Below are 14,454 nucleotides of genomic sequence, written 5' to 3'. Positions count from 1 at the left end.
TGCCAGTGTGACTAGTGGTGACCAGTGCCTGACCACCAGTATATTAGTAGTATTGTATACTATCTCTTTATCAACCAGTCTATATTAGCAGCAGACACAGTACAGTGCGGTAGTTCACGGCTGTGGCTACCTCTGTGTCGGCACTCGGCAGGCAGTCCGTCCATCCATAATTGTATTATAATATATACCACCTAACCGTGGTTTTTTTTTCATTCTTTATACCGTCGTCATACTAGTTGTTACGAGTATACTACTATCTCTTTATCAACCAGTGTACAGTGCGGTAGTTCACGGCTGTGGCTACCTCTGTGTCGGCACTCGGCAGGCAGTCCGTCCAACCATAATTGTATTATAATATATACCACCTAACCGTGGTTTTTTTTTCATTCTTTATACCGTCGTCATACTAGTTGTTACGAGTATACTACTATCTCTTTATCAACCAGTGTACAGTGCGGTAGTTCACGGCTGTGGCTACCTCTGTGTCGGCACTCGGCAGGCAGTCCGTCCAACCATAATTGTATTATAATATATACCACCTAACCGTGGTTTTTTTTTCATTCTTTATACCGTCGTCATACTAGTTGTTACGAGTATACTACTATCTCTTTATCAACCAGTGTACAGTGCGGTAGTTCACGGCTGTGGCTACCTCTGTGTCGGCACTCGGCAGGCAGTCCGTCCAACCATAATTGTATTATAATATATACCACCTAACCGTGGTTTTTTTTTCATTCTTTATACCGTCGTCATACTAGTTGTTACGAGTATACTACTATCTCTTTATCAACCAGTGTACAGTGCGGTAGTTCACGGCTGTGGCTACCTCTGTGTCGGCACTCGGCAGGCAGTCCGTCCATCCATAATTGTATTATATACCACCTAACCGTGGTTTTTTTATACCACCTAACCGTGGCAGTCCGTCCATAATTGCCACTCCTAGATGGGCCCGGTGTTTGTGTCGGCCACTAGGGTCGCTAATCTTACTCACACAGTCAGCTACCTCATTGCGCCTCTTTTTTTCTTTGCGTCATGTGCTGATTGGGGAGGGTTTTTTGGAAGGGACATCCTGCGTGACACTGCAGTGCCACTCCTAGATGGGCCCGGTGTTTGTGTCGGCCACTAGGGTCGCTTATCTTACTCACACAGCGACCTCGGTGCAAATTTTAGGACTAAAAATAATATTGTGAGGTGTGAGGTATTCAGAATAGACTGAAAATGAGTGTAAATTATGGTTTTTGAGGTTAATAATACTTTGGGATCAAAATGACCCCCAAATTCTATGATTTAAGCTGTTTTTTAGTGTTTTTGGAAAAAAACACCCGAATCCAAAACACACCCGAATCCGACAAAAATAATTCGGTGAGGTTTTGCCAAAACGCGTTCGAACCCAAAACACGGCCGCGGAACCGAACCCAAAACCAAAACACAAAACCCGAAAAATTTCAGGCGCTCATCTCTAGTGTATAGTTAGTTTATCAAGTCGAAGAGTCTGAATGGAGGGGGTGCGCCAACATCTATTTTGCCTTTGGGAAGAAGTTACACCACTGCCTCTATAATAACAGAAAACAAATAAGACACACAATTCTAAAAATACAGAAAAATAAAACTAACATTACAATCACATAAGCAGTCCACATGCACAAACAAAAATCAGTGACAATACAGAAATAATACAAAAGTGATAACAAAATAGGCCAAACTTAAAGATAGATGATAAATAGATCGATCAATAGATTTTATTGTCATTGTTAAAAAGAACAAGGAAATTAAGATCTCTGACATTCACATAAAAACTTACAGATCACCAGCCAAATTAAGATGAACGAATGGGAAGGAACTGTTCTTAAAATGAGATGTTCTTGTTCTAATACACCTGAAACGTCTACCAGGTGGAAGAAGAGAGAAGATGCAATGGTTAGGATGATTACAATCATGTACAATGCTATTTCCTTTGCGGAGACAATTATCAACATAGATATCACAGATTGACGGTAGCTCACAGCCAATAATACTCATAGCTGTACGTACAACATGCTTCAGTAGCTTCCGTTCACCCTTGGTGCTGTTGCCATACCAGACTACAATACAATACGTCAACACGCTTTCAATTACACAACGATAAAATCTAAACAAATCTGACCTGGATAAGTTTGCAGCACGTAATTTCCTAAGGAAGAATAGGCGCTACTGGGCTTTCTTCGCAATACATGCAATATTAGTAGCCCAAGACAAGTTGTCTGAAATAACAGTGCCCAAGAGTTTAAAATCTCTAACTCGCTCAACCACTAAGTTCTCAATAGTTAAAGGTACCAACTTAGATCTCCCCTGATGTCTGAAATCCATAATTATCTCTTTGTTTTTTTCAGATTCAAGACTAAGTTATTGGTCCATTTGACTAAGGACTCAACTTCGTCACGGTACGCCCACTCGTTACCATCCGAGATCAGCCCCACAACAGTGGTGTCATCAGCAAACTTAATGATAGAATTTGTTTTACCCTGGGGAATACAATCATGTGTAAACAAAGAAAATAAAAGGGGACTTAAAACACCCCCCTGGAGATTACCTGTACTGATTTTAATTACAGAGGACTTTAAATTACCTATAAAATGAGACAAATTAGACAACAGATAAACAGATAAGACAACACAACTTAAAGCAACTGAATTTTCACACCAAAAGACTCTTCCAGCCTCTATCAACTTTCCTAAACCAACCACCAGAGACTTCAATATACTTTCATTGTGTTGGTATGGTTTTGGGCATTTTTTTAAGGTGTTTGTGATGTCAAAAGCACATGCTTGTTTAAACAAATAGAAAAGTGATAGGAAGTCTTCATCAGTTTCTAACAAATTTAATTGGATGTACACTTCTGTTTGACTGTGGATTCTATCATAAAAGGGCTTTTCCTATGGGGTTTTAGACAGGAAATACACAATGAACATTGCTGTCTCAGTTCTATTGATAGTCAAATCCAGTGGTTAGTATATACTTTATTTTTAGACGGCAAATTGATGGTGATGTCCTGCAGATTGCAATAGATGGCAAAATTCTTTGTAAATCTATAGTACATTTAGACCTCAAACTCAAGTTACGAAAATCAGGAGACATCTAAATTGAAATAAATCAATTGCCATATGTAGCTTTTATAACTGAGAGAAAATTCACTGCGTAGTGAAAAGGTTTTCTTTAGTAAACCGAATATCTTATATACTCGTGACTTGCTATAACACAGTTCTTGGGGTCAAAGAATTTGATCACACTGTACACAAGGGCATGTTAGAAGAAATGTCAAAACTTGTTAAAAATGCAAACCATAAATTTCCAATAAAATTATTAGTGCTATGCACAGTGATTTAGCAATTTGTACAAGGCAGCAAAGTGTGCACATGAACAGGAAGATTGAATGGTTGTATTGATTTTGATATCTGGTCACATTTAAAAACAATTATTTTACCATCACACTCAACCACATTTTTAAAATGTTCAAATAAACAGCTACAAAGAACATTGATTTGAAGAGATGTGTGATAGATATGTGAAGAAAAGTGCGTATTTACAAAGTATAGGCATGGATGGGAAAACATTGCAAAATGAGCCAATTGATTTTAAACTGTGATGTTAACTGCCAATTTAACTCAGTAGTCTACAATAAGATGAAATAAAGCAGCAGGATCTGAAGAGGCTGGAATATAAATTGGGGTCTACAGGATGCTGTCCACATTGTACTGATTCAGCAGTGTAGTTTATATAGCACTTTTTTTTTAATTACAAACACAAGAATTAGTAAAATGTTCATTATTACATGAAGTGCATTTTACTGTTATACAGTGTTTGGAAAATGTAACACTTCCTGAGACTTTCTAAAGCTTTTGATACTAAAAAATAGGGCAGCTTCTGTAACTATAAAAATAGAAGTTCCCAGCTGCAAGAATTATATCATAGTACATTTCTGTTACGTGTGCATTCTTTTTGAACTTTTTATGTCCCATTCTAAGAAATATGACCTTAGGCTCTATCTTTCTTCTTAATATAACCCAGATTTTCTGTCCTTAAATCATATCTCATATCCTAAATAATCCCTGTAAGACCACATATGAGAAGCCCGGAAAGATGCAATATTTTACAGCAGGCTCACATTTCTACAGAAGGCTCATATTTTGCCTGATGACTAAAGTACAAACAGGATTTGTGAAGTATTTTACTGAACAAAAATGAAAAGGTTAAATTTAATGAAATAGTTTGAGCTAAAAAGATTTGGGGGTTTGGATATTTGATTTTTTAATTTTTCCACAATGCATTTCAGATCCTTCATAGACCTAAGCACTTCTAATTGTGGAGGCTTCTCTTGAGAGTGGTTCATTAGTGTATTACTCTGTGGCTCCTTCTATTGTTGGATACCATACTGGCTCATTATGAACATGGACAGCACATACCAACAACCTGGTATGTGCTGTCCATGTCCGCTTGTAGGGCCACATGGAAGCCATTTCATCACTACTGCTGGAATATTTCCTACTAATTGGTTACTGAGTTTAAGTCCAGAGCTACACTATTTAATTACACCTGATCGAGACTTTTAGTTTTTTATTGCTGGATTTATTGTTCCATGATTAAACCGTTAACAGCACTTTAAAGGAGATAATTTCCTGAATATAAGGATATTAAACATTTTTGTTCACTATTTGTATATTTACAGTACAGTATGGTACTGTGCTATATATTGTATGTGTATTCTACAGTATATGTCATATTTTATAGTGTAAATCAGATTCAATTAATAGTTAAATTCTATAATATATTGTGCCATTTATATACTGTATATGTTTGTATTTTTATTAAAAATTTTCTGCCATATCACACAAATTAGTGTACGTTACAATTCCACTTGGTACATAATTTTTGGGTGAATACAGTATACACTCATTCACTATTAAGAGTTTTCAATTGAATATACTGTATATCTATGTTACATTATTATAATAATATTTAATTTTCTTCTTAGCTTACTGTAGCGCCCGGTTATTTGTCTTTATCTTTTAGTATGCATGTTCAGCAAGCTTGTTTCAATATGCCCATTTAAGAGACCTTGGAACAGAGAGGGAATTTGTAACCAGATTTATCAGAGTCACAGCATGTATTTTATTTTTTGGGCTGTTTTATTCATATTACATGCAATTAAAATAATTGGCATGGCAAAATTGTGAATGTTGAGCACAAGTACAGTAGTTGAGCTCAGAGTAGTCAGACTCAGCACTTTATCACATTCTTCTATGCTCTCTCTCCTTCTCTCCTTCTCTGCCAGTATGCTACATTATTACCACCATTATCTGTGTAGCTCATACATACATTCATTCATTCATTCATTCATTCATTCATACATACAGTACAGTATACCGCCATCCTGCAGGTAAATAAACCGTGGCCTGCAGAGAAATAGGCCCTGATATCTAAGGTGACACAGAGACAATTGATAAGAGAGAATGAGAATGATTTGACATGACATATACAGTAGTAGGATTTTTGCAGAATTAATTTAGTATTTATTTCAATCTTAGCAAAAATGTTCTCTTTGTTGTCTGGATTATTTGTTCTACCATTGCCATGAGTTTATTTTACAACATTCAAGTCTACCTAAGTATACAAATTACAATTATTTTCACTTGATTAATACACAGGCTCAAAGCCATAGTAGACTTGGCATTCTGTAACCAATTAGGCAGCTCCTGCCAGATACAAATTGCTAGCCCATCTGTCAACCCAGAATTGTCCATTTTGAGATAAATGAAAACTGTTTTACTCCAATGACCAAATAAGTTACCATTCTAGTTGGCATGCTGAAATATGATGTTGTGCATCATGCCCAAGCACATCCTATAAAATAATTATTTAAAAAAAGGAAAAGTCATGAAACAGTGTCTCTTGTGTATGCCAACCACTTAAGTTAAGGGGAATGTGAATAAGAGGTAGTGACACTGAAGAAGTGAGCAAAAAGGTAGGAGGTGAGCCAGGATTTAACAGCACTGCAATGGCCAAGAAAGTAAAAGGTATCAAGAAAAAGAGGGTGAGTTGAGAGAAAGATGATCATGCCATTGTAGATACTGTAAGCCTGCTAACAATGATACCTACAGTATCTGTGCAGTCCATTTGAGATCTTATCGGGGAGAAATACAGTAAGCACATGTTTGAAGTCAGAGTGCCTGGGGAGCAGTTCAAGTTAAAGAGATATATTCAGTGTTATCAGGCAGTATGGAGCATAGAATCCTGTCTGCCATTGATATTCCACCAGGGGCATATCTACCAGTGATGTGGTGAGGTAAATGGCTGAGGAGGTGCTGACTAGTACCAGAGCCAGATTTACACACAATATATGAGCCAAAGGGTTCATGTGGGCATTATACACAGGTACAGCAGTATATACTGCTGGAAATTTGGTGAGTTTTGACCAGAGAGTGCGGACAAGGTAGGCAGGTGAGGCACTACCTCACCTGCCCTTGTCATGCCTGGACAAAATACCAAAAAAGAAACCTCTTCAGTATGGAATTATTTCTCCACAAATCCGGACAACATAAAGATGTCCAAATGATTAAATCTTTCTATACAGTAAATTACTATATGCTCAGATGGTTATTTATGCCAAATGTAAATAATACTTTTGGGATCAGAGTTTATCTCCATCACTTGACTTTGACTCTTGCCATTACTTGCAGTTAACACAGTTATAATGTTAAAAAGTATTTACTGTATGTGCAGGTGTTGATATTGCAGAGTTACAGTATATAGGTACATACCAGCAGAGGACTCAAACTATGAGCAGCCCAGTTACTTAAACAGTGGTGTTGGTTTATCGACAGTTAGCTCCGTGGTTCCCAAACTTTTTTAAATCATGGAGCCCTAGAGTATCAGAATTATTTTCACGGCACCCCTAGGCCAAAAGTTTCTTATTCAGAAATTTAGAAAGAAATATTAAATCAAGTAAATTCTGTTTATATGTCATCCTTAGGTTCACTTGTGTGGTGAAGGACATGGTTTGCTTCTGTTTGTCCCCATATTTTATGATTGGCAGCCCCCAGCACCGGTTTTGCCTATTACATTGACCATAAATAATTTGAATTGGTCCTGGACCACCAATCCAAGGCACCGCTGCAAGCACACAGTTTGAGAACCACTGCTGTTAGTAGGTATAGCAATACTCACTGTTACATGGACAGTGGTGATGGAGTGGAGCTTGACAGAATTGTGGTTTAATACAGATAGCCAGTCAGTGACTGTATACTGCAAATGTGTAGTGGTTTAGGGATGCTGGAACAGCAGGTCTCTTTTTAGCTTAAATAGGAGGGCATTGACTCCCACTAGGTCATACTACAGTTTCACACAGTTAAAGTAAAGATGGTTATTGTACATGCTCTGTAGAGATCTTTTGGGCATTCTAGGGATATACAGTAGCATGAAGTCTCCCCGGAGAACAGGAAGTAGCTCAATACTCTTTCAACTATTAAAAATCCAAAGCATCTGCTCCCGCTGGGTTATATGAAGATTTAAATAGAATTCTTTCTCCTAAGATCTGCATTTCACTTTAAGTATTACTCAATTATATTATTGATAACAAAAGGTTATCTGAATACTTTAACTTAGCTATTCAGAAAGTACTACATAAACTGGGCAAACATACTACTCTATTGGGTTTCTATAATATTATCTTTTTTATACGCTGATTACAAAATCATGACAAAGATCCCTGCAGAAAGATTAAAAACAATCCTACCTTTATTCTACATAAAGACCAAACAGGATTTTTTCCCCCAATGATACTGAGAAAGCATTTATTTTTGTCACTTGGGGCTAACTGCTAGTTTTCCAGACTGTCTGTCAAGGTTTTGTATACTGATGCTACCACTCAAGTCAGAGCAGTAACTAGACTTTTTGGTGCCCTGTGCCTGTGAGAGAATGACCCCCCCCCCCCCCCTATTTTTCCAATAAGGACATAAGGCGCATGCCTCATGGGGAAGAGGCATGACAAGATTGATCCCAGAGAAGCCCCTGCTATGATGCCCCTTCCCACATTTTTATATATATATATATATATATATATATATATATATATATATATATATATGCACCTAACATGAGAGCTCGTTGTTTTTTATTTACAATACCCTTTACTAAGTAACACATTTCAATATACTGCCATATATAAAGTAAGGGAAAGGGAGAGGGGAGACATGGCTCAGAGGAACAGGGGTTAATGAGCAAAAATTATATTGAATATTAAGGCTTATCCACGTTCCAGGTACTTATTATACCATGTTCTGGTATATGACAGTAAAGTTGGTGGAGGTGCACCCTGAGATAATTGGGTACTTTGGTAAATTGAGAAAGAGAAAATAGACTCTTTTCAGGGCACACTGCCTATGTTTAAAATTTAACTTTTAATTAATAAGGCTAAAATTCAGTAAGAAAATTGATAGCTGTTAAAGACCCGCAAAAGGGAAAACATGCAGGTTTAGTATAGGTGCTCACAGCACAGTGAAATATTCAAAATCATATCACACTTAGGGCCTAATTCAGACCTGATCACTAGGGTGCGTTTTTTGCATCCCTGTGATCAGGTAGTCACCACCTACAGGCAGGAGGGGGAAATTGCTGTGCAGGGGTGCAATCACATGTGCAGGAGAGCTGCACAAACAGAAGTTTGTGCAGTCTCTGCACAGACCAGGACTTAGGAAAACATGTACTAAGCAGTGATAAAAATGGAGACGTGAGCCAGTGGAGGAGTTGGCCATTGCAACCAGTCAGCTGTTCTGTATATGTTTATAGTATGCAAATTATAAATGTTACGTCAATGCTGATTGGTTGCCATGGGCAACTTCTCCACTGGCCCACTTCTCCGCTTTTATCACTTCTTAGTACATGTCCCCCTTACTCTTCCAGTGCAATGATCGGGGCCAGAGCTGATGTCAGAATCCCTCCCTCCAAACGTCTGGTCCCTCCTGCTTTTCTGTAGACACTCCTTAAAAATGGTCAGTTGCCACCCACAAACGGCCTCTTCCTGTCAGTCACCTTGCGATTGCCCGTGCAATTGCTTTTCTCGCACCATCCAGCCTCTGCCCGCCGATCCCCGTCACTGTGGACCGAAGCGTCTGCGCATTGCCGTGCATACGCAGTTCAGACCTGATCGCAGGCTTACAAAAATGCAGCCTAGTGATCAGGTCTGAATTAGGCCCCAAATGTTTTAACCAATAAATTGGTGAATTTCGGTTTGCAGAATTAACATGTAATTAATACATGACTCCGTCCCTTGACAGTCACTGAGTTTTAGCTGCTGTACACAGAAAGCAAATAATTTTGTCTGGCAGACACAATCTGTTTGCCTACAAGGAAAAACAATGTAACACAATTCAAGAGTCTAAGAAAACAGACAAAAGATACATAGTATAATTATCACTGGTTGTAAGTATCAGTGTTCTGTTGTATCACAGATGTCTGTAACAAGAAAAAATTCCTGTTCAGTAAATGCTGTAAGAAAAGGTATTTTTGCATCCAAATACATAGGCAACAAAAATGATATTGCTCTGAGGTAAGCTCTGTCAGTAGGTTTCCGTTGCTAAGAGAAACGAAATTTCTGGCACAATCTGCCTCATAAAAGCTTCTCAGCAAAAGGTAGTCAACTATATACATAGGCAACAATAATGATATTGGTGGTCATTCCGAGTTGTTCGCTCGCTAGCTGCTTTTAGCAGCATTGCAAACGCTAAACAGCCGCCCTCTGGGAGTGTATCTTAGCTGATACTTACAACCAGTGATAATTATACTATGTATCTTTTGTCTGTTTTCTTAGACTCTTGAATTGTGTTACATTGTTTTTCCTTGTAGGCAAACAGATTGTATCTGCCAGACAAAATTATTTGCTTTCTGTGTACAGCAGCTAAAACTCAGTGACTGTCAAGGGACGGAGTCATGTATTAATTACATGTTAATTCTGCAAACTAAAATTCACCAATTTATTGGTTAAAGCATACTTAAGTGTGATATGATTTTGAATATTTTCACTGTGAGCACCTATACTATAGCCACATGTTTTCCCTCTTATGCAAAAAAATAATCAGCATTGCAATTGAGCTGATCTATGTAGTGTGCAAGCACAAGGTAAGCTTCAAATAGAATTCTCAAGCTTAGAATTATCTACCTTTCTAAGCAAGGGCAGATAGCTAAATGAATAGATTGTCTGACTGCAATACCACAGGCAATGGGTTTGAACCCTGGTTATGTCAGCATCTTGAAATGTAATAAAGGACAGTGTGACTGAATAACAAATAAATCTCAAGTTGACTTCATGAATGTTGTATAGGTATTAGCGACAGAAGGGGTCAGGGTAGGAGACAGGCGGTCAGGAGATGTTGGGCTTCAAAAGCAGGGGTCAAAGTAATTAAAACAGATAACTGAAAAGCGCCCCCTACCCTGCAGCGCTATATGCAGTGCCCCCTCCGCACACACCTAGTTATGGCCCTGACTCAGGTAGCAGGTAATCAGTATTTATTTTCTTATTTTTATATTCAACAAGAAGCTCAACAAGTGTGTCCATTGTCGGGTGTAGTATGGTATGCCGGCGGCCGGGCTCCCGGCAACCAGCATACCGGTGCCGGGAGCCTGACCGCCGGCATAGCGACACTGTGGCGAGCGCAAAGGAGCCCCTTGCGGGCACGGTGCACGCTATTTTATTCTCCCTCCAGGGGGGTCGTGGACCCCCATTAGGGAGAATAGTTGTCGGTATGCCGGGTGTCGGGATTCCGGCGCTGGTATACTGTGCGCCGGGATCCCGACATTCGGCATACTGAAGACTACCCTCCATTTTCACCTCTATTTTTTGCTATTGCTAAGGAGCTCCTTACTTTGGCCATATGTAACTCTCCATGATTTGCTGGGATTCGGGTCAGTCGGTTGGAAACTAATATTGAGATTTTGTAGATGACATGTTACTTTTTATTTCTGACCCAGCTACCTCACTTTCAGCGGTGATGGACATTTTTTTAAACCTTTGGGTAGTTTGCAGGGTGCAGAAGTAACATTGGTAAGTCAGCGGTTCTGCCCATAGCCAAAAGATCTGCAGCTGTAAAATCCATTCCTGCCCCCATTTCTGATTGGCATCTTCTCATCTGAAGTACTGTAATTGGGAAAACAACTGTGTCCTTAGAGGGGTGATGTACTGTATGATCTTTCATAAACTATCTTAGCCCCATACAGATGCTGCTACTTCTCCTATCCCAACCAGACACCTCTTATTGCAACTGGTGATTTATTATGTTTTTATGAAATAATAAAAAACCCTATAATGAACTCTGTTAAACGCTGCAGATTGATTTGTAGGCACATGTTTATATATTAATAAGCTGCTGGATGAACTATGTTTTCCCCTTTTTTGCCATGAGCCTTACACCATTTTCCTAAGCAGCTACTTCCCATGTCAGTTTGTCTGAAATATTGGCCCTCATTCCGAGTTGATCGGTCGCAAGGCGAATTTAGCAGAGTTACACACGCTAAGCCGCCGCCTACTGGGAGTGAATCTTAGCTTCTTAAAATTGCGACCGATGTATTCGCAATATTGCGATTACTAACTACTTAGCAGTTTCAGAGTAGCTCCAGACTTACTCTGCCTGTGCGATCAGTTCAGTGCTTGTCGTTCCTGGTTGACGTCACAAACACACCCAGCGTTCGCCCAGGCACTCCCACCGTTTCTCCGGCCACTCCTGCGTTTTTTCCGGAAACGGTAGCGTTTTCAGCCACACGCCCCTGAAACGCCGTGTTTCCGCCCAGTAACACCCATTTCCTGTCAATCACATTACGATCGCCGGAGCGAAGAAAAAGCCGTGAGTAAAAATACTTTCATCATAGTAAAGTTACTTGGCGCAGTCGCAGTGCGAACATTGCGCATGCGTACTAAGCGGATTTTCACTGCGATGCGATGAAAAATACCGAGCGAACAACTCGGAATGAGGGCCATTATGTTTAGAGATTCCTAATTTGCTTTGTAGGCAGGGGCATACGTACATCCCAGTCGGCCAGACACAAGTTTGAATATGGTACCCCTCCCCCCTTAACAAAAAATGGGAAAACAAATATGGCGTGCCTCTCTCTCTCTCTCTCTCTCTCTCTCTCTCTCTCTCTCTATATATATATATATATATATATATCTTTATATATACCCTCTGCAGGATGCAGAATCAGTGCTCACTGGTGGGTCCCATCTCTCAGTCCAGCAGAAGCAGTGGGTGCTCCTTCACTTGCTACAGTGCAGGCTGAGCATTGCCAGGCGGGAGCCATCCTGTCCCCTACTGCAGGTGATAGCAGGAATCCTGGGACAAAGCCGATTATGGGGGAGATGTACTAAGCCTTAGAGAGTGATAAAGTGTGAGAGATAAAGTACCAACTAATCAACTCCTAACAGCCTTGTTACAGGCATTTAAAAAAAATGACAGTTATGAGCTGATTAGCTAGTACTTTATCTCTCTTCCCTTTATCTCTCTACAAGACTTAGTACATCTGCCCTTAACTCTGCAGCAGCAGCAGCGGCAGGTGTGCCGCAGAACTCCACTGGAAGAGCAGCGGTCACACTTGGATCCCGTTGTGAACCACACAGGTACTGCTGTACATCTATGGGCCCCTTCAGGGCTTGGAGCCTGGAGGCAGATGTCTCCATTGCCTCTGGGAGTTACACCCTTAATTGTAGGATAATCCTGCATTCATTCTAGCTCTAGACATTGGTATGTTTCTTGCCTGGTGGGATAAAGATATGTTGGCAAATAAAGGTATTGTTGATCCTGTCGGCATCATAAACTCCTTTCAGGGGTCAAAAGCAAAATTTGTAATATCACATAGACAATTTTTATGTATCTACAGCTGCAAGATTATGCTTCCACCAACTATGGTCCCTCTCCAGGCCACTAACCAATTAATGCAACTGGTTTCTTTTTAGAATTAATATGTGCATAGTACTAAATATATGTATTGTGACTTGATTAAACTCAACACAATCAAGGTAAGGCAACATGCTGTAACACAGTAGAATATTAATATTCCTACTTTTGATTCTTCACAGAAACATTTACATTCAGCAGCACTTTAGTAAGTGCATATTCATACTATTAACAAAGCATATAACTCACAGAGGGGCAGATGTATTAACCTGGAGAAGGCATAAGGAAGTGATCAAGCAGTGATAAATGCAAGGTGATAAACGCATCAGCCAATCAGCTCCAATATGCAAATTGACAGTTAGGAGCTGACTGGCTGGTGTGTTTATCACCTTGCGTTTATCACTGGTTTATCACCTCCTTATGCCGTCTCCAGGTTAATACATCTGCCCCACTGTCAGCAGCGGCATGTGGTCCCTTAGGAATTGGTTTGTTGTTTCAAGTGTAAACATTCTCGTGCCTCTTTTTTTGTAAATGTTTTGGAATTCTGTAAAATTTGTACATTTTAGGATTAGGTACAGTACTGCTCTTACTCAATTCTCTATTTTCATTGCATCTCATTCTCCATCTGGACCTGTTGCTATGCTTTGTGCTTATTTTGAGAACTGGACATTAGGTTTTCAAAGAAAAAACATTATTCCTCTTCTCACGGATATTGTTACTGTAGCTAACAAAGTTATTTTGCTTGATTAGACGTGGTCTGCCAACCCTTTTGTGGTAGCAGTTAAATGTGTTCTACTTCCACTGTTGTACTTTGATGAGCTATGCTACCTTATATTGAGAAAGGAATAGTCTGTTTCTCTTGTAGGGTCCACAGGGTATCCACAAGATACATTGGGATATGGTGGAGCGACAACGGATTTGCACCAAACGGTCAAAGCTTTTCGGCCTCCCAGCATGCAATGGGCCCATCCATATATCCCCACCTCCTGGCTCAGGCAAATCAGTTTTTTTTTAGTGCAGCAGGAGCCAGACCATGGTCAGAGGGCTGCTGGTTTTTAGCAGTCATAAGCTTTTTTATTTTATTTTTATAGTCTTACTATTTTTTGAGTGATCTTTCTAAACAGCATCTTATACGTACCTTAGAAAGAGTCGCTCCAACAACTCCCCGCCAGGTCACGACAACGCTTACCCATGAGTACAGTGCTGTTTCGGCGGGCATCTGTACTGGATAAACTAGCAAGTCCAGCAGACGTTAGCAGGCTGAGGCCGGTGCACGTGGAGAAGGTAAGGCATCAGTTTCGCTTAGAGGGGGAATACGGACACAGCCAAATTGTTTTGCGAGGAGACTACCAAACAGTCGCTGACATGGCTGCCACAAAGAATGCACCAGCGCTAGGCCTTAGGAATCATAGGCTCCAGGGGTAGTATGAGGCCGCGATCCCTAGGGTTGATGTCAGCAGTGGGGAGTCAGATACTCCCCTGGTTGCCCCTCCCCCTAGTTCATGACCAGTTTCCTCCGAGTCTCCTGCCATAAACTGTT

This window comes from Pseudophryne corroboree, chromosome 5 (genome assembly GCF_028390025.1).
Source record: "Pseudophryne corroboree isolate aPseCor3 chromosome 5, aPseCor3.hap2, whole genome shotgun sequence".
NCBI classification, from domain to species: domain Eukaryota; kingdom Metazoa; phylum Chordata; class Amphibia; order Anura; family Myobatrachidae; genus Pseudophryne; species Pseudophryne corroboree.
The sequence above is the reverse complement of the archived record's forward strand: the minus strand, read 5'-3'. Positions refer to the sequence as shown.